Raw genomic sequence first — 21,425 nt, forward strand, 5'->3', positions numbered from 1 at the left:
AAGTCGGAGGGGGAGAAGGGTGCAACGCTGAGGGGGAGAAGGATGCAAGGCAGAGGGGAGAAGGGTGCAAGGCAGAAGGGAGAAGAGAGGAGAAGGGTGCAAGGCAGAGGGGAGAAAGGTGCAAGGCAGAGGGGCGAAGGGTGCAAGGCAGAGGGGCGAAGGGTGCAAGGCAGAGGGGAGAAGGGTGCAAGGCAGAGGGGAGAAGGGTGCAAGGCAGAGAGGTGAATGGTGCAAGGTAGAAAAGGGTGCAAGGCAGAGGGGAGAATGGTGCAAGGTAGAAAAGGGTGCAAGGAGGAGGTGGAGGAGGGTACAAGGGGGAGGGGGAGAAGGGTGCAAGGGGGAGGGGAAGAAGGGTGTAAGGCAGAGGGGAGAAGGGTGCAAGGCAGAGGGCGAGTGTTAGACCTGGCACCTTGGCGTGAGTTTCCCTTCCACTTTTTGCTGTTGTGCCTCCAATGTTTTGATGGTGTCTGCTACTCCGGGCACTGCGCCACGGCCAATCCGTGCCGCAGTGCAAGTGCTCCCTACTGTAAAGTGTACATATGATTGATGTCCATGATTGGTTCATTGGATTTACTATTAGTCCCTAGTAAAGCGCACTAGGAGTGCCAGGGCTTGTGAATGCCAATACTGCTAGTGGGCCTGCAGCGCTGGTTGCGCCACCCCCAGAAGCAGCCTTAAAATGTGTCTAGGGTCTGCCATTGCAGATCCTGCGTGCAGTCTGGTACTGTCACCCTGGCTGGGCAAGTGCACACACTTGCCAGCCCCTAAACCTTCCCTTAACCTTCATGTTAGTCACCCCTATAGTAGGCCTGAGGGCAGGGTGCATTGTAGTGTAAGGTAGAACATGCCCTGATGTGTGTGGCATGTTCTAATAGTGAATTACTACCAAATTCGTTTTTCACTATTGTAAGGCTACCTGTTCCCTTCTAGGCCAGATGAGCTGCTGGAATTATTACACTCTTTAATCCCAGCAGGCTCAGGGAACATGGTAGAAATTAATGTTTAGTATGCCTGAACTCAGAATAATAAAATACTTCTTTTAGTAAAGTTTATTTTAATATCCTGTGTTTGCAAATGCTACTTTTAGAAAGTTAGCATTTGCTTGCCTAACCATTTCAGCCCGCCTCTGCTTGGATGTGGATCTGACTGTCTGGTGTGTGTGAGTGACAGGGCTGGGAGTTGACAGGTAGTGATTAGCAGGAGGACCCCTTAATGGGTGGTGGGAGTTTCCCCTGAATGATGCATCAGGCTGTGCCCCTGCCACCACAATGCTGGCTCCGCCCTCCTGGGGAGCGACTGATGACTCAGCCTGCACCTGGCCCAGGAAGGACCGAAGCTGGTAAACAAAGTGCTCAGGCCACTCCTGCCCTCTCAATGCCGGCTCCGCCCCCCTGGGGAGCGGCTGATGTGCCTGCCCTCACACTGAATGCAGAAGTCACAAGTACCCACAACAAGTACTCAGAGACTGGAGCAGTTATGCAGAGGCCCCCCTGGCTTGCTAGAACAAAAGAAACTGGGTATAAAAGTAGGAGCCCTGCTCCTTGTAAATTAGATCCTGTTTGTGCTACAAGAGAAACTCTGCCCGAAGAGAAGGACCTGGAAGGACTACAAGGAGGAGTGCTGACTCTGGCCTGTGTCTGGTGCCTTGCTGCCAAAGGAGAGGAAGAGAAAAAGACTACAAGAGACTTTTACTTTATTTTGAACTTTGTGCCAAACTCTGCTAAAAGATCTCCAAGGGCTTGCTGCTGAACTTGCCCCCTGACCAGCGCTCCAGGAACAGTGAGCGCTAACCCCTGACCAAAGCATCTGCTGTGTGTGCTGCTTATCGCTGCAGCGCTGTCTGAGGAAGACAAGAGCATCAAGCCCCCCTGCACACCGTGACCGTGGGTGAGCAGATCGCCATAGCAACGTGAAGCCCAGCCGCCGCTGGCCTGAACACCGTGACGGCATCTGCACCTGACCCCACGAGAGCAAAGTAACGGAGGACCCGTCCGGTCCAAGCACCGGAGTCTACTGGGCACAAGCGCCGTGGATTCCCCCGCAAAGACGGACTGCCGCCTTGTCATCTCCCTCGCTAATCAGCGTCTGGCCGGCTGCCCCGCTGAAGGGACATCACCGCGATCGGCACTTTGGCTGGGTACGTCCCGCACTTGGGGACCGTACTGCCACTGCGCCACACCCAGCCGCCGCCGTCAGGACGGACGAGAAGACTGAGTGAAAGGACCTGAGCCCCATCGAGCACCGCCGCCCTGGGTGACCCGTGACCTGCTGCCTCGAGCCGCAGCTCGCACCGCCCGTCAAGGAAGCAACGCGACGTGGGACAGCTCCCCCTTCAGCCGCCCTCTCCGAGGATCACCACAAGAAGTGAAAGGTACTGTCTGTGCCCCTCCGCGGCGCGAGCGTCCTGCAATCTGAGCTCGCACCGCGCGGTCTGACCTCAGGCACCCCGGGAGCCTCACCGCTGCTGTTTGCTTGGCAGCGCGAGCCGCCCCAGAGTCAGAGGCGCGCTCTGCTCTTGGCCCCCGAGGCCCCGCCTGACGCTCTCCGAGGCCCGCGGCCCCCTCTCCCCGAGTCGAGCCCCGAAGGGTGACTCATTTCGAGAGAGGAGACAGCGGGAAGCGCCTTGAAGCGCTACAAGACACTGGAACCTTTCTAAAGCTGGGCAGAAGGCCCAAAAGACCGCATTTATTCAAGAACTGTGCCTTTTTCATAAAGAGTAACTGGAACCTGCATTTGAAGTAACCAAGACTGTATTTACAAGCCTGCTTGAGATTTATATAAAGAACTATATTTTTACAAATACAGTTTGGTGTCATTGTGTGGTGGGTTGGTTGTGATGGTGTGATATTGCAAATGTTTAACCCTACATGCCCCAGAGATTAGCCTAAGACTGCTTAAGCCACACTACCTAGAGGGTAAGCAGAGGTTGTCTTGAAGGTAACCCTCAGCCCTGACGAGGAAGAGAGAGGCCCTGCTTGTCGCCAGTGTTGCACTGCGCCAACCAGAGACTCCCCCTTCCTACATTGGACGCAGCGGTGAGGATTCGCGAATTTACATTTGCAGTGTTTTACCTTAGCTACTGACCATTGCATAGTGATTTCAGTCCAGTAACTTAGCCACAGACTTTTTGATTTTTTAATTTTGCTAAAAGAAGAAGATCCCTAGTGTTGCAAGCATGCCTGGTGCAGACAGCGTTGATGGGGCGGAATCCCTGACCTCTGAGGTGTTGGAGGTAGAGTGGGACCCATCAAAGTTGGATGACTACAAGAGGAAAGAACTGTGGAGCTTTATAAAGAAGTTCAAGGTTCCCCATGCAGGGTGCAGGAACAAGGATGATTTCTACAGGGCCCTGAAAGCCTGGAGTGAATCAAGGGATGCGCCTGTGGATCCTGTGATACCTGAGCGACCAGACAGCGTCCACAGCTTTGGCAGAGGCCTGTCGCCAGAGGAGCTGGCAGACAGACAGGCAACCAGGGATCATGAGATCAAGATGGCAGAATTGAATTTGAAGGGCCAAATGGAGCTTGAAAGCAAAAAAATGGCTCTGGAAGAAAGAAAACTCCAGTTTGAGTTTGATGTGAAAATGAGGGAGATGAGTCTAAAGGAGAAAGCCTTGGATCGTCCTCCCTCTGGTGGCAGCACAACGCCGGTGCAGGTAGAGTCAAGAGTGCACATCCCCAAAGATGTAGTTAAAGAGTTCTTTAAGGGGGATGACATAGGACAGTGGTTTAGGGCCTATGAGGTAGCCATGCTTTCCCACCGGGTCCCTGAGAAGGATTGGGGAGCGGGGTTATGGGGAAGGTTCCTTAGCGAAGGAAGGGACACCCTGCTAGATTTGCCCACTGAAGACCAGAGATCCTATCCCCATATGAAAGAAGCTTTAATGACCAGGTATGGGCTTACCCCTGAAATGTATAGGCAGAAGTTTAGGGGGTGTAATAAGCGGCCTGGGAATACGTATGTGGAGTTTGTGACTTTTTTTTGCAGAGCACTGGATGGTTGGGTGAAGGGTAACAAAGTGAATGATTTTCAAGGTCTCTTTGATTTAATTGCATGGGAGCACTTGTCTGATCAATGTTTTCCTGAGTTACGCCAGCACCTGATTGATAGCAAGTTGTCCAACCCGAGGAAACTTGCTGAGGAGGCGGACCGCTGGCTCAGCACCAGGGTCCACAAGGGTCCAGTGGGAGACTCCGCCAAGGGTGGGCAGGGTCCCCAGCAGAAGAGTGGGGGGGACAAGGGAAAACAGAAAGGGTTCCAAAAAGGCCCCCAAAGTAATCCCCAAGGGGACCAGCAGAAAGGTTCTCAGCCTCCCCCACCCCCTAAGCAGAATGGGGCCCCGACAGGTCGACCTGTTCCAAAGGGGCCCTTCAATTGTTACAAATGTGGTGACCCGGGGCACATAGCCAGTGACCCCAAGTGTCGCCTGTTTGGAAAACCAGCACCCACTGGTGCTCCGCCCCGACAAGTGACCAGTGTTCACTTAGGAGAAGAAGTGATGGTCCCGGGGGGTGGAGATCCTGTTCAGATGACCCTAGTCTCACTAGGAGACAGTGAGATGGTCCCTGCAAGCTACCTGCCCTCTAACACTAAAAAATATGGGCAGGTGGTTACCATCAATGGTACGAAAGCTGAGGCTCTTAGAGACACAGGAGCCAGTGTGACTGCAGTGAGGCATCACCTGGTGTCTCAGGAGCAGGTTGTACCCCATGCCTACTGTAGGGTTGTCAACGCTGACAATTCAGAGAGTCAGTGTCCGATGGCTCAAGTTCCCTTCGAGTGGGGGGGGGTCTCTGGTACTCTGCAGGTCTGTGTGAGGAAAGCCATGCCTGTTGACTGTTTGCTAGGGAATGACTTGGAGGACTCCCCTTGGGAAAAGGTGGAGAAAACGACTCACCTGAAGATGGTGGGTCTACCTGACTGGGCGTGCGTGACCACCCGGTCAATGGCAGCCAGTAGGGGTGATCAAGAGGTCCTGGGGCCTGACGGAGAGGCCCAGGAACCGGCCTTAGGGAGAAGGCGCAGGGCGCGCGGGAAACCGGCCCCTGAAGTTCCCACGGTCCAGGAGGAAGCAGACCTTGAGGGGGATGCCCTGGAGCCTACTGGGGAACAGATTGCCGAACTGGGGGACCTGCCTGAGCTGACCCATTGGCAGCAAGAAGGAGGCCCCTCCAGGGAGGAATTCTGCAGGGAGCAGAAAGAATGCCCTTCTCTCATGGGTATGCGGCAGCAGGCTGCAGACCAGGCCAATGGTGTTCAGGCCAAAACACATTATGTGTACTGGGAGAATGACCTCCTGTACTCAGAGCCTAAGGCTGCTGAACCTGGGTCAGCCCGTGTGCTGGTGGTACCCCAGAAGTTCAGAGCCTTCCTACTGGGACTGGCTCATGATGTGCCTTTAGCAGGACATTTGGGGATGGACAAGACCTATGACAGGCTTGTCACCCACTTCTACTGGCCCCAAATGCACAAGAGCTCAGATGCTCATTGTAGGACCTGTCCAACTTGCCAGGCAAGTGGGAAGAGCGGAGGGAAGAACAAGGCTCCCCTCCAGCCCTTCCCTGTGGTCAGTACGCCATTCCAACGAGTGGGTATTGATATTGTTGGGCCTCTGGACCCCAAGACAGCCATGGGCAACAGGTTCATCCTGGTCTTGGTGGATCATGCCACCCGGTACCCTGAAGCCATCCCTCTGAGGACAGTGACGGCCCCCGTGGTGGGGCGTGCACTGATGGGAATTTTCTCCAGAGTGGGATTCCCTCTAGAGGTGGTGAGCGACAGGGGGACCAACTTTATATCCAAGTATATGAAGTCCCTTTGGCAAGAGTGTGGTGTAACCTACAAGTTCACCACACCTTACCATCCACAAGGAAATGGGTTGGTTGAAAGATTCAACCGAACCCTGAAGGGCATGATCATGGGCCTGGAAGGTCCAATGAGGCGTAAGTGGGACGTCCTCTTACCATGCCTGCTCTTTGCATACCGCGAGGTGCCACAGAAGTCTCTAGGGTTCAGCCCCTTTGAGCTGCTGTATGGTCACCCCGTGAGAGGACCACTGAGTTTGGTAAAGGAAGGCTGGGAGCAATCTCCCAGGAAACCTCCCCAGAATGTATATAGCTACATGCTGGCCTTCAGAAACCAAACCAGGCGCTTCAGACAACTTGCTGAGGCAAATCTGGAAGCAAGCCAGGAGGAGATGAAGCGGTGGTACGACCAGAATGCCACTCTGGTAGAGCTTCAGCCTGGACAGGAGGTGTATGTCTTGGCCCCAGTGGAACCCTGTGCACTTCAGGATAAGTGGACAGGCCCATTTGAGGTTGTGGAGCGCAAGAGCTCAGTGACATACTTGGTGGACATGAAGACGCCCAGGAATCCTTTAAGGGTCTTGCATGTCAACCGCCTCAAGCCCCACTTGAAAAGGTCCGAAGTGGGCATGCTGTTGGCCACTGATGATGGAATGGAAGAGGAGTCTGAGCCTCTTCCTGACCTCTTAGTGGCCTGTGAGAAAGATGGGTCAGTGGATGGAGTTAACCTCTCACCCACCCTGACCCCTGAGCAACAGGAAGACTGCCGCCAGTTGCTGGGGCAGTTTCCAGACCTGTTCTCCCTGGTTCCTAGTGTCACAGATTGGTGCGTCCATGATGTGGACACAGGGGACAGCTTACCTGTGAAGCACAAGGCTTACAGGGTAACTGACAGGGTACGGGCCTGCATCAAGGAGGAGGTCTCCAAGATGCTTGCTCTTAGGGTGGTTGAGTCTTCCAGCAGTCCTTGGTCCAGCCCCGTGGTCTTGGTCCCAAAGGCTGCTGCGCCGGGAGCCACACCTGAACTCCGGTTCTGTGTGGACTACAGAGGACTCAATTCAGTCACCAAGACTGACGCGCACCCTATCCCCAGAGCTGATGAGCTCATTGATCGGCTAGGGGCTGCCCGGTACCTCAGCACATTTGATTTAACGTCTGGGTACTGGCAGATCGCCTTGACCGATGGGGCAAAGGAGAGGTCAGCATTCTCCACACCAGATGGGCATTTCCAGTTCCGGGTTATGCCATTTGGGATGAAGAATGCCCCTGCCACCTTTCAGAGGTTGGTCAACCAGGTGTTGGTTGGGCTGGACGAGTTCAGTGCCGCCTACCTGGATGACATCGCAGTGTTCAGTGGCACCTGGCCAGAACACCTGCGGCACCTCTGGGAAGTGTTGATGGCGCTGCGCAAGGCAGGCCTCACAATCAAGGCAAGCAAGTGCCAGATTGGGCAGGGTTCCGTGGTGTACTTGGGACACCAAGTGGGGAGTGGCAAGGTGGCACCCTTGCAACCCAAAATTGAGACCATCCTGGCTTGGGAACCCCCCAAGACCCAGACAGCAGTGAGAGCCTTCCTGGGGCTCACTGGGTATTACAGGAGGTTTGTCAAGGGCTATGGCACTATTGTGACCCCCTTGACAGAACTGACTTCTAAGAAGCAGCCCAGGAATGTGATTTGGACTGACACCTGTCAGAAGGCTTTTGACACCCTGAAGACTGCCATGTGCACGGCGCCCGTGCTCCTGGCCCCTGATTTCTCCAAGGAATTCATAGTGCAAACAGACGCTTCAGAGCATGGTGTAGGGGCTGTTCTCTCACAGATGACTGAGGAGGGCTTTGACCAACCCGTAGCCTTCATCAGTAGGAGGTTACTTCCACGGGAAAGTAGGTGGAGTGCACTAGAGCGAGAAGCATTTGCTGTGGTCTGGGCGCTGAAGAAGCTAAGACCCTACTTGTTTGGGTCTCACTTCCGGGTTCAGACGGACCACAGGCCCCTCAGATGGTTGATGCAAATGAGGGGTGAGAACCCAAAACTGTTGAGGTGGTCCATCTCCCTACAGGGTATGGACTTCACGGTGGAACACCGCCCTGGCACAGATCACGCCAACGCTGATGGTCTGTCCAGATTTTTCCGCCTTAGTGATGAGGAACTCCCTGGGGAAGGGTAGTTCTCCCCACATTTCAGCTGGAGGGGACACGTGTTAGACCTGGCACCTTGGCGTGAGTTTCCCTTCCACTTTTTGCTGTTGTGCCTCCAATGTTTTGATGGTGTCTGCTACTCCGGGCACTGCGCCACGGCCAATCCGTGCCGCAGTGCAAGTGCTCCCTACTGTAAAGTGTACATATGATTGATGTCCATGATTGGTTCATTGGATTTACTATTAGTCCCTAGTAAAGCGCACTAGGAGTGCCAGGGCTTGTGAATGCCAATACTGCTAGTGGGCCTGCAGCGCTGGTTGCGCCACCCCCAGAAGCAGCCTTAAAATGTGTCTAGGGTCTGCCATTGCAGATCCTGCGTGCAGTCTGGTACTGTCACCCTGGCTGGGCAAGTGCACACACTTGCCAGCCCCTAAACCTTCCCTTAACCTTCATGTTAGTCACCCCTATAGTAGGCCTGAGGGCAGGGTGCATTGTAGTGTAAGGTAGAACATGCCCTGATGTGTGTGGCATGTTCTAATAGTGAATTACTACCAAATTCGTTTTTCACTATTGTAAGGCTACCTGTTCCCTTCTAGGCCAGATGAGCTGCTGGAATTATTACACTCTTTAATCCCAGCAGGCTCAGGGAACATGGTAGAAATTAATGTTTAGTATGCCTGAACTCAGAATAATAAAATACTTCTTTTAGTAAAGTTTATTTTAATATCCTGTGTTTGCAAATGCTACTTTTAGAAAGTTAGCATTTGCTTGCCTAACCATTTCAGCCCGCCTCTGCTTGGATGTGGATCTGACTGTCTGGTGTGTGTGAGTGACAGGGCTGGGAGTTGACAGGTAGTGATTAGCAGGAGGACCCCTTAATGGGTGGTGGGAGTTTCCCCTGAATGATGCATCAGGCTGTGCCCCTGCCACCACAATGCTGGCTCCGCCCTCCTGGGGAGCGACTGATGACTCAGCCTGCACCTGGCCCAGGAAGGACCGAAGCTGGTAAACAAAGTGCTCAGGCCACTCCTGCCCTCTCAATGCCGGCTCCGCCCCCCTGGGGAGCGGCTGATGTGCCTGCCCTCACACTGAATGCAGAAGTCACAAGTACCCACAACAAGTACTCAGAGACTGGAGCAGTTATGCAGAGGCCCCCCTGGCTTGCTAGAACAAAAGAAACTGGGTATAAAAGTAGGAGCCCTGCTCCTTGTAAATTAGATCCTGTTTGTGCTACAAGAGAAACTCTGCCCGAAGAGAAGGACCTGGAAGGACTACAAGGAGGAGTGCTGACTCTGGCCTGTGTCTGGTGCCTTGCTGCCAAAGGAGAGGAAGAGAAAAAGACTACAAGAGACTTTTACTTTATTTTGAACTTTGTGCCAAACTCTGCTAAAAGATCTCCAAGGGCTTGCTGCTGAACTTGCCCCCTGACCAGCGCTCCAGGAACAGTGAGCGCTAACCCCTGACCAAAGCATCTGCTGTGTGTGCTGCTTATCGCTGCAGCGCTGTCTGAGGAAGACAAGAGCATCAAGCCCCCCTGCACACCGTGACCGTGGGTGAGCAGATCGCCATAGCAACGTGAAGCCCAGCCGCCGCTGGCCTGAACACCGTGACGGCATCTGCACCTGACCCCACGAGAGCAAAGTAACGGAGGACCCGTCCGGTCCAAGCACCGGAGTCTACTGGGCACAAGCGCCGTGGATTCCCCCGCAAAGACGGACTGCCGCCTTGTCATCTCCCTCGCTAATCAGCGTCTGGCCGGCTGCCCCGCTGAAGGGACATCACCGCGATCGGCACTTTGGCTGGGTACGTCCCGCACTTGGGGACCGTACTGCCACTGCGCCACACCCAGCCGCCGCCGTCAGGACGGACGAGAAGACTGAGTGAAAGGACCTGAGCCCCATCGAGCACCGCCGCCCTGGGTGACCCGTGACCTGCTGCCTCGAGCCGCAGCTCGCACCGCCCGTCAAGGAAGCAACGCGACGTGGGACAGCTCCCCCTTCAGCCGCCCTCTCCGAGGATCACCACAAGAAGTGAAAGGTACTGTCTGTGCCCCTCCGCGGCGCGAGCGTCCTGCAATCTGAGCTCGCACCGCGCGGTCTGACCTCAGGCACCCCGGGAGCCTCACCGCTGCTGTTTGCTTGGCAGCGCGAGCCGCCCCAGAGTCAGAGGCGCGCTCTGCTCTTGGCCCCCGAGGCCCCGCCTGACGCTCTCCGAGGCCCGCGGCCCCCTCTCCCCGAGTCGAGCCCCGAAGGGTGACTCATTTCGAGAGAGGAGACAGCGGGAAGCGCCTTGAAGCGCTACAAGACACTGGAACCTTTCTAAAGCTGGGCAGAAGGCCCAAAAGACCGCATTTATTCAAGAACTGTGCCTTTTTCATAAAGAGTAACTGGAACCTGCATTTGAAGTAACCAAGACTGTATTTACAAGCCTGCTTGAGATTTATATAAAGAACTATATTTTTACAAATACAGTTTGGTGTCATTGTGTGGTGGGTTGGTTGTGATGGTGTGATATTGCAAATGTTTAACCCTACATGCCCCAGAGATTAGCCTAAGACTGCTTAAGCCACACTACCTAGAGGGTAAGCAGAGGTTGTCTTGAAGGTAACCCTCAGCCCTGACGAGGAAGAGAGAGGCCCTGCTTGTCGCCAGTGTTGCACTGCGCCAACCAGAGACTCCCCCTTCCTACAGCGAGAATGGTGCAAGGCAGAGGGCGAGAATGGTGCAAGGCAGAGGGCGAGAAGGGTGCAAGGCAGAGGGCGAGAAGGGTGCAAGGTAGAGAAGGGTGCAAGTTGGAGGGGGAGAAGGGTGCAAGGAGGGGGGGTGAAGGGTGCAAGGCAGAGAGGAGAAGGGTGCAAGGCAGAGAGGAGAAGAGTGCAAGGCAGAGGGGAGAAGGGTGCAAGGCAGAGGGGAGAAGGGTGCAAAGCAGAGGGGAGAAGGGTGCAAGGCAGAGGGGAGAATGGTGCAAGGTAGAAAAGGGTGCAAGGCGGAGGGGGAGGAGGGTACAAGGGGGAGGGGGAGAAGGGTGCAAGTCAAAGGGGGATATGGGTTCAAGGTGGAGAAGGGTGCAAGGCGGAGGGGGAGAAGGGTGCAAGGTGGTGGGGGAGAAGGGTGCAAGGAGGGGGAGAAGGGTGCAAGGCAGAGGAGGAAAAGGGTGCAAGGCAAAGAAGGCTGCAAGGTAGAAGGGGAGAAGGGTGCAAGGCGGAGGGGGAGAAGGGTGCAAGGCGGAGGGGGAGAAGGGTGCAAGGCGGAGGGGGAGAAGGGTGCAAGGCGGAGGGGAGAAGGGTGCAAGGCACAGGGCGAGAAGGGTGCAAGGCAGAGGGCGAGAAGGGTGCAAGGCAGAGGGCAAGAAGGGTGAAAGGTAGAGAAGGGTGCAAGTTGGAGGGGGAGAAGGGTGCAAGGAGGGGAGGGGTGAAGGGTGCAAGGCAGAGAGGAGAAGGGTGCAAGGCAGAGAGGAGAAGGGTGCAAGGCAGAGAGGAGAAGGGTGCAAGGCAGAGGGGAGAAGGGTGCAAGGCAGAGGGGAGAAGGGTGCAAGGCAGAGGGGAGAATGGTGCAAGGTAGAAAAGGGTGCAAGGCGAAGGGGGAGGAGGGTACAAGGGGGAGGGGGAGAAGGGTGCAAGGCAAAGGGGGATATGGGTTCAAGGTGGAGAAGGGTGCAAGGCGGAGGGGGAGAAGGGTGCAAGGTGGAGGGGGAGAAGGGTGCAAGGAGGGGGAGAAGGGTGCATGGCAGAGGAGGAAAAGGGTGCAAGGCAAAGAAGGCTGCAAGGTAGAAGGGGAGAAGGGTGCAAGGCGGAGGGGGAGAAGGGTGCAAGGCGGAGGGGGAGAAGGGTGCAAGGCGGAGGGGGAGAAGGGTGCAAGGCAGAGGGGAGAAGGGAGCAAGGCGGAGGGGAGAAGGGTGCAAGGCAAAGGGGAGAAGGGTGCAAGGCAGAGGGGAGAAGGGTGCAAGGCAGAGGGGAGAAGGGTGCAAGGCAGAGGGGACAAGGGTGCAAGTCGGAGGGGAGAATGATGCAAGGTAGAAAAGGGTGCAAGGAGGAGGTGGAGGAGGGTACAAGGGGGAGGGGGAGAAGGGTGCAAGTGGGAGGGGAAGAAGGGTGTAAGGTAGAGGGGAGAAGGGTGCACGGGGGGAAGAAGGGTGCAAGGGGAGGGCAAGAAGGGTGTAAGGCAGAGGGGAGAACGTTGCAAGGGGGAGGGCGAGAAGGGTGCAAGGGGGAGGGCGAGAAGAGTGCAAGGCAGAGGGTGAGAAGGGTGCAAGGTATGGAAGGGTGCAAGTCAGAGGGGGAGAAGGAGTGCAAGGGGGAGAAGGGTGCAAGTCGGAGTGGGAGAAGGGTGCAGGCAGAGGGGGAGAAGGGTGCAAGGCAGAGGGGGAGAAGGGTGCAAGGCGGAGGGGGAGAAGGGCGCAATGCAGAGGGGAGAAGGGTGCAACACGGAGGGGGAGAAGGGTGCAAGGCAGAGAGGAGAAGGGTGCAAGGCAGAGAGGCGAAGGGTGCAAGGCAGAGAGGAGAAGGGTGCAAGGCAGAGGGGAGAATTGTGCAAGGCAGAGGGGAGAAGCGTGCAAGGGGGAGAATGGTGCAAGTCGGAGGGGGAGAAGGGTGCAACGCTGAGGGGGAGAAGGATGCAAGGCAGAGGGGAGAAGGGTGCAAGGCAGAAGGGAGAAGAGAGGAGAAGGGTGCAAGGCAGAGGGGAGAAGGGTGCAAGGCAGAGGGGAGAAAGGTGCAAGGCAGAGGGGCGAAGGGTGCAAGGCAGAGGGGCGAAGGGTGCAAGGCAGAGGGGAGAAGGGTGCAAGGCAGAGGGGAGAAGGGTGCAAGGCAGAGAGGTGAATGGTGCAAGGTAGAAAAGGGTGCAAGGCAGAGGGGAGAATGGTGCAAGGTAGAAAAGGGTGCAAGGAGGAGGTGGAGGAGGGTACAAGGGGAGGGGGAGAAGGGTGCAAGGGGGAGGGGAAGAAGGGTGTAAGGCAGAGGGGAGAAGGGTGCAAGGCAGAGGGCGAGAATGGTGCAAGGCAGAGGGCGAGAATGGTGCAAGGCAGAGGGCGAGAAGGGTGCAAGGCAGAGGGCGAGAAGGGTGCAAGGTAGAGAAGGGTGCAAGTTGGAGGGGGAGAAGGGTGCAAGGAGGGGGGGTGAAGGGTGCAAGGCAGAGAGGAGAAGGGTGCAAGGCAGAGAGGAGAAGAGTGCAAGGCAGAGGGGAGAAGGGTGCAAGGCAGAGGGGAGAAGGGTGCAAAGCAGAGGGGAGAAGGGTGCAAGGCAGAGGGGAGAATGGTGCAAGGTAGAAAAGGGTGCAAGGCGGAGGGGGAGGAGGGTACAAGGGGGAGGGGGAGAAGGGTGCAAGTCAAAGGGGGATATGGGTTCAAGGTGGAGAAGGGTGCAAGGCGGAGGGGGAGAAGGGTGCAAGGTGGTGGGGGAGAAGGGTGCAAGGAGGGGGAGAAGGGTGCAAGGCAGAGGAGGAAAAGGGTGCAAGGCAAAGAAGGCTGCAAGGTAGAAGGGGAGAAGGGTGCAAGGCGGAGGGGGAGAAGGGTGCAAGGCGGAGGGGGAAAAGGGTGCAAGGCGGAGGGGGAGAAGGGTGCAAGGCGGAGGGGAGAAGGGTGCAAGGCACAGGGCGAGAAGGGTGCAAGGCAGAGGGCGAGAAGGGTGCAAGGCAGAGGGCAAGAAGGGTGAAAGGTAGAGAAGGGTGCAAGTTGGAGGGGGAGAAGGGTGCAAGGAGGGGAGGGGTGAAGGGTGCAAGGCAGAGAGGAGAAGGGTGCAAGGCAGAGAGGAGAAGGGTGCAAGGCAGAGGGGAGAAGGGTGCAAGGCAGAGGGGAGAAGGGTGCAAGGCAGAGGGGAGAATGGTGCAAGGTAGAAAAGGGTGCAAGGCGAAGGGGGAGGAGGGTACAAGGGGGAGGGGGAGAAGGGTGCAAAGCAAAGGGGGATATGGGTTCAAGGTGGAGAAGGGTGCAAGGCGGAGGGGGAGAAGGGTGCAAGGTGGAGGGGGAGAAGGGTGCAAGGAGGGGGAGAAGGGTGCATGGCAGAGGAGGAAAAGGGTGCAAGGCAAAGAAGGCTGCAAGGTAGAAGGGGAGAAGGGTGCAAGGCGGAGGGGGAGAAGGGTGCAAGGCAGAGGGGGAGAAGGGTGCAAGGCGGAGGGGGAGAAGGGTGCAAGGCAGAGGGGAGAAGGGAGCAAGGCGGAGGGGAGAAGGGTGCAAGGCAAAGGGGAGAAGGGTGCAAGGCAGAGGGGAGAAGGGTGCAAGGCAGAGGGGAGAAGGGTGCAAGGCAGAGGGGACAAGGGTGCAAGTCGGAGGGGAGAATGATGCAAGGTAGAAAATGGTGCAAGGCGGAGGTGGAGTAGGGTACAAGGGGGAGGGGGAGAAGGGTGCAAGGGGGAGGGAGGAAGGGTGCAAGGAGGAGGGCGAGAATGGTGCAAGGCAGAGGGGAGAAGGGTGCAAGGGGGATGGTGATGAAGTTAAAAATTTCCCCTCCCCGGAAACATTTCTGCGGACGCCCATGGATCGAACACAATCAGTTCTTGTAATCTAATGACTTTATGAACTGATACATCATAAAATTATGTGACGATTTCCTATAGGTTCTATGATAACGGATGTATTGAGAAATTTCCTCGCACATTTAATTTTAACAATTTTTCCTTAAGCATTCAATCTTTGCTGTGCCTGAACCTATTTTACACTCTTTCTTCTATTTCCTTCCCATTTTCAGTAGTTGCAGTAGATGGTCTAGTTGTTTTCCGTGTCAATTTATATAATAGAACCTGCCAACTGTAGTCACATCTTAGGTCTTTGCACCTCCCCATCTGACGGCCACTTCCATCTGAAGGTTCTTCAACTGACATCAAGTCATTTCCTGTGAACCCAGCGTTTCTTCAACGTTCACTGTCTAATTTTCTTTGGACACAGCCCACCTATGGGATTTCCTTTCCAGTCTCTTGGACCTACTAAATTTTGATTCTCGAGTCCGGCACCACAAAGGTCAATCTGAGCCCCATTGCCCATCCTATCGCTACTCCACTTCTTCCATTATGCACCTGAATGTGCTTATTCATTTGGTTTCGACTTCTCTGGAACAATTTCTTTCACCTTCAAGTAAGTAAATTTGTTGTCTTGGAACGTGATTTATCTTCCTTTCGGATGCTGTGATGACATACTCAGATATATGGTTGCCTTCCAGCATCGTTCCGGTCTTACCACATCGATGTAACATAAGCCCCCTTCCTCCATTTCTTTGCTCCCCTCACACGTGTTTCCCTCCATTTCCCCTCCCCACATGCATCACCTAGTCCTTTCAATGGCTATCCCCCTTTTACCTTTTACAGGTCTACTTATTGCTACAGTGAGTACCTTAGCCAAGGTAAGCCCTCTACATTGTTTCCAATTTTAAAGAGAGAAGTTAGTCAGGTGCTTCGGACTGAATTCATTCTACTCTTCTTTTATGTTTCCTCTTAGGATCGCTCAATACATTGTCTCTTCACATCTCTCCTGATGAAGATCCTGCCTATCTGCTGATTTGGGGTTGAAATGTTAACATTTGGACCGTTATTGACTGCGATAAATGAACTTCTTTTAGAAGGAATCGTTAATACCATCCCTGCTGATAACCAACTCTGTGAACAGCCATAACTACATGCTTATAATGCTTCATTTGGACCTTTACTGACCGGCGTGCGTGATCCTCACGAGCATTTTGTTGTTTTCACCTCAACACCACTTGAACACCCTGATGATAACATATGCTGACATGTACAACTTGTTAGGCTAAATATTGCATTTAATACAAAAGTCATAAGCACTTTGTAGACCTGGGGGGAAACATTGGTTACATCGCGGCGTTCATACCGCAATACCTTTACAATGCGGGCATTACAACGCAAGGTATTACAATGACTTGCACTGGATGGCGCTCTAAGCTAAGGAATAGTATGATTTACTATTCCAACACCTTCCCTACAGTAACGTAGGCTGAAGCTTGAATAGTAAATCATACCATTCCTTAGTCCAGCGCCCTCTAGCGCAAGTCGTCGTAACGAATTGTGTTGTAATGCCTGCATTTTAAAGGTATCGCAGTGTGAACACCACGATGTAACATTGTATATTCAAAATGTGGGGGCGAAACGTGCAACCCTAAGAACCAAGTTAAAGTCCTCGCAGTATCCTTTTTTTGTTTCTTCCGCTTTTGTTTTGGGGACCATTGTGGCGAGGAATCATAATAGCTGATTGTTGATGCCAAGGAAAACAGCTGCATTAAATTAAGTATGACAATTGGTTAATTATTTGGCCTTCTGTATTAAACTGTTAATGTCAGTTGGCTAGCCATTTGGCTTTTTGGGTAAACTAAATTTTGTTTTCTAAAAAACGGCTGTTACATGTTTAAAGAACTTCCCTCTCATAGGTAACATGCTGGTCCTGGGGTGGGTGACTCATGTCCCCAGTCTAAGATGGCCACCATAAGATACTTTTACATCACTGTTCATGTTGGCCTCTTGGGGCTAGATGTAGGTAATTCTCATTTACCGACTCAAGAATACCGAATTTTACCGATTCGGTATTCTGGATTCGGTAAATGAGATGTAGTTAAAAATTCGGTATTTTTTACCGAATCTGTAGGATTCTGTAATTACCGAATCGGTAAATACCGATTCGGTAAAAATACCGAATTTGCAAGGGGGACAGGGTGTCACTTTGACACCCTGTTGCACCCTTGATTCTGGCTTGTGTGCCATGTGGCACACATACATGCCCTGAGGGCACAGGTGGACATGCACAGATGTGCATGTACACAGGAATTCGTTATTTACCATGGAATAGTATTCCATGGTAAATAACGATTCGGTAAGGGCCTGTGGCACTGATTACAGTGCCACCTACATGTAGATTTACCGATTCGGTAAATATACCGATTCGGTATTTTACCGAATCGGTAAATTTACAGAATCGGTAAATATACCGATTTGTCACTTTTTCTGGCCCCTACATCTCCATCTGCAAATACGGGTCGGTAATGGCCGAAATCGGCCGTTACCGACCGGTATTTGCCTTCCTACATCTGGCCTCTGGACTTTCAAAATGTGAAAAAATATGTATTAAGATATTAGTTGGAGCAACATGGGACAGGCTTTCCCTTGTTTAACACATAATATGAGCTATGCATAAAATGTCATTTCGGTGTGTTGGTATTGCGTAAATAAACTAAGACATCCTGTTAAACGAGATTATTATCGCTACACCCATGGTTAAGAACTTTCTGCGTTCCGGAGAGGTACATAGTTGAGGTTACTATTGCCGGCATTAATCCAGATCCCGAGCTAAGATCGCGAACGCGTCCTCTCGCGAGAGCGGGCGCGTCCGACGCGGGATCTCGAGGTTACTATTGCCAGCAATGATCCAGATCCCGATCTAAGATGGCGGACGCGTCCTCTCGCGAGAGCGTGCACGTCCGATATGGGATTTCGCATGGAGGCAGCGTTTAAGAACAGTGCGAGTACAACGCTGATTAGCAGGCGAAGAGAAAACGTGTGGGTCTCTCTAGATCGGTATGGAGAGGGGGACTTTTTAGAGCAATCCCGGTGGATTTCGATCAGTTGCGGGATTGCGGCACGTATTAGTGCCGGTACACTTTCATGCCTGGAAGGTATGTACCTTAAGGAAACGATATGTTTGCATGTCTTTTGTATTTAGAAATCGACAGGAGACTTGGGACGACTCACAGGAGGGGTTATGCCTGTATTTTAACTCTTATCCTCACAGCCGGTAGGAGACATCTTGGCATCATGGGGGTAAATATGAGAACACTTGTGCATTTTTCTGTATAGTTGGTGTGTCTTTTTGAAAAGTCTTTTTGAATTTACTCTTGATGGGCACTTTGTAAAGACGCTATATGTTTGTGTTTTTTGACAATCTTGATGAATGGCGTGTCCAGCATTGATGCAGTGGCAAGAATATTAATGCCCTGAAGAAATTGCCTAAAGCATACAAGGCAATGAAACATGTTGGCTTGTGGTTTGTGGTTATATAATTAATAGCCACTCTCTGCTTTTTAAACAGATAGGCTGCACGAAGAAAAAGAATAAAAGTCATAAATACGTGCAGGTTCCTATCTTTTCGCATTACACTCTTTGGTTGTTGTTCGTTTTGCACTGTTTTTCCACTGCACTTTATTGCACTTACACATCTACTTTGTTTGGACACATTTTTTTAAAGCTTGATGACTGCCGATGATGAGAACAGGGCTACACTGGTGAGTACAGACCAGGTTCCCCATTGGTGGTTCGCCCGTGAGGGGTCATCTTGCTGTTTCACATTTTTTTCACAATAGTTACACATTGTTGTCTGTTGTCCATTGATCATGACTGTCTCAGATGGGCTGGAGGCCTTTTAAAATTGGTGTGTTAACGGTGTACTCTCTACCGCAATGGTCCTTAAGGAAGGGGAGATATGTGTAAAGGATTGCAATACGAGTACATTTGTTGAGAAAATATAAAACACTGCCTAAGTGGACCAGGTCATTGTTGTTTGCATGACTTTATGAGTGGAGGGCGACCTGTGTCCTGTTTTTCCCTCTGTGCTCCTTATTGTGTTTAACATGCACATCTGCAATTGCAGAGTTGAAGCGCATAGAAAAACACTAAAAAAGAAAAAACAAGAAGGCCTCCTTTTATCGGCATTCCAAGTCTTCAGCAGCTGAGCATAATAGTGAAGGCGTCTGTCAAGGTTCGCCAAAGGGGTCCATGAAATTTGAGGTGGAATGAAAGTCAATGGTCGTCGCCGGACCAGTATGCAAGGAGCTCCCTGCAGCTCACCGAGGAACATTTAGTCGAGCCCAACCATGTCTCCCCGCCAGGACACCCAGATGTGTTCATACTTGTGGGGAAACCCCCATTGTTTTACACACCAACTATTCCATTGGAGCACAGTTCCATTCTCTCTCCCACTCGTGGAAGGGAGGGGCAGCCTCATCTCTCCAATGGCGTGCCAGGTCTCTTTTAGGTATAAGGAAAGCCACTGCCAGAAGGTAACGCGTGGCACAAGGCCCCCCAGGTCATCCATAATCTCCAGCAGTATCACCTTAGGGTCGAGTTCCAGCCGAAGCCCCAGCACCCGTCCCATCATAGTCTTAATTCCCTCACAGTATCTCTGCACTATGGGACAGTCCCACAGTACAGGGTATAGCGAGCCTGGTGCGTGGCGACAACGCAGCCATTGCGAGCCGGGGGCTCGTCCCATGCGCCATAGTCGCCCACGGAAGTAATAACACCTACCTAAGATTTTAAATTGGATGAGGCGCAGGCGCATGGAGATTGCTCGCTTGCGCCGGGCCATCTTTGCCTCCTTCAATTCATCATCATCTAGGTCACCTATGTCCTTCTTCCATCGAGCCCTTAGTGCGAGCACGGGGTCCGGTGTATTACCACCATCGTCCTGTACAGTCAGGAAATGCCATGCACGCCCAGATCATCAGTGACCAACTTACAGTCAAGGAGGCTAAATTCAGGGTGGGCTGTGAGCTGAGACCTATAAGTATCAAGGGTGTGCCGTAACTGAAGGTATTTATAGAATTGGGACCTATGCAGGCTGAACTCCTCCGTCAGCTCCTGGAAAACCCAGATATCCCCGAGTGTGGAGATCCCAATAAGATCCCAGGTGCTGAAGCCAGCCAAGCCGGCCGACTCTGACAACCAGGTGCCATGCCATACATACGGGGGTCGCCCCAGTGAGTTTACCATACCAGGAATCTGACTAACCGGTGGCAGGGAGTGTGGGGGGACCTTCTGTCCTGTACTGAGGACCGGCCCATGAGGATGGTGTAGTCAGGACTCCAGCCTATGGGCCGAGCTCAAGGTTCCTCTTATTCAGCGTGCCCCTTTCGGTGGCCGATCCTTTGCCATTTGGCCCTGAAAATGTGGCATTCTCTTCCACTTGTCATTCGGGTCTCCTCTGATAAGTCTTCTTTCAACAAAAGGCTGAAAACCTGGCTTTTTCAATCATGCTGAGCTTTATTCACCAGACTACACCTAAGAATTGGAATTGGTTCCCTATTTCTGGAGAGGGCGCAAAATGTGAAACGTTTTATTTTATCCTGTGCCTAAAATCCTGCACCATTCTTCGTACACAGAAGTAGAACATTTAATTCATTAAATAAGGAGGTGGGAGAAACGGCGCCTACTTTGAGAAAGATTTCTAGTGGGTATTCGAGTGATTATTATGTTTTACTTTTTACACAAAGTTATACAGTTCCATAAAAAATAAAGGTATAATAAATATTCTTGATGGCTAAGTGGCTATGAGTATCATCCCATCATGGAACTGTGAGCCCATTTCAGAACATAGAAATAAAACAACCTATAAATACCCTATAAAAGATAGGAATTATGTTTCTGTAATGGATTTCGAAAACAGTCTCAGATCAGAAAAGCAATTAGGCCTCATCTGATTGCGACGTTTCTTGACCTCCTCATCTTCTGTACCACCGTACTGATGGAGTGAGCGTGCCCATTCACTCCCTAGTGCTCACTACTGTAAAGCTCTGTACCCTTTCTATGAAAGGTTCAAAGGATAGATAAAAAAACTCCCATTTCCCCAACTCTTTCTACTTTTTAGTTGGTGTGCCCTGTCTCCTGTAGGGTTGTGGGGGTTGATTGGCACACTCTAGGATTCCAGGGTATGTGCAGGTTTACATTCTTTTAATTTACGCTTGTTTAATTGCTTTTTGGGATAACGGCTGCTTGGGCGCTACTTTTTCCCCCTTCGTTACTTCATGGCGACTGCTCGAGTGCCACATTCATGCATGTGGCCAGGGCTTTAAGTGGGGTGCAAAAACTGGAGGGGTCTCTCAAACAGTCATGGTCAATTTAATTAAGGGTGTGGCTTAAAAACACGTTAGCTAAAAATCTGTGCTTAGCATAGTGTGCCGCTGGACTTGTATTTTGCTGCTTCTGTTATTGCTTCCAGATATATGATACAAGTAACATCATATCTCCAGCAAGTCAGGACTATTGGCTTTGTCAATGGTTGTTAGAGGCATAAGATAAATAAGCAGCAACTATGTCTTGTGTATAATATTGAAAAAGGTTCCACTTAAAGCCCTGGTGACACACCGACAATATTACTGCTCCTGAGTTTCAAAAAGAGAAGGGAAATCCAGAGAGAGGATGACTCTCTTTAAAGGATTTCCCTTCCCCTACAACGCTCACCTGGCATGACGTCATGCTGTAACTTCTCCACTAGTGAGAAGTGAGCAGTGTGAGCACATGCACATCGATGTGCCTGCTGTCCCTGTAGTCCGTAAAAAAACGGACCGCCTATGTCAGGGCACAAAACAGAGACCGGTAGGGACCCGTTTCGAGGCACCCTTTAAACAAGCATTGGCATAGCCAATAGGTCTCGCCTTTGGGACCTTATAAGTGTTTAGTTATCCAGCACAATATCCTTGGTACAACAACATCAAGTGTTGCATGGCTAAACACTTATAAGGTCCCAAAGGCAAAACCTATTGGCTATGCCAGTGCTTGT

General features: G+C 52.4%; 1 protein-coding gene across 5 annotated transcripts in view; it reads left to right on the forward strand.

Annotated features, from left to right (window-relative positions):
• LOC144770234 (syncytin-1-like) overlaps positions 1-21,425 on the forward strand; it is a 328,703-nt gene that overhangs the window by 246,046 nt on the left and 61,232 nt on the right. The window contains exon 3 of one of the 5 annotated variants that reach the window (XR_013598838.1): positions 15,366-15,760. The exons of the other annotated variants lie outside the window; for them this stretch is intronic. The gene's annotated coding sequence lies outside the window, so the exon portion shown is untranslated. Of the gene's footprint in view, positions 1-15,365; positions 15,761-21,425 lie in introns of those variants that run through there. 5 annotated transcript variants of the gene reach the window in all.

The sequence above is a fragment of the Lissotriton helveticus genome, chromosome 7 (assembly GCF_964261635.1).
Source record: "Lissotriton helveticus chromosome 7, aLisHel1.1, whole genome shotgun sequence".
Classification (NCBI taxonomy): Eukaryota; Metazoa; Chordata; class Amphibia; order Caudata; family Salamandridae; genus Lissotriton; species Lissotriton helveticus.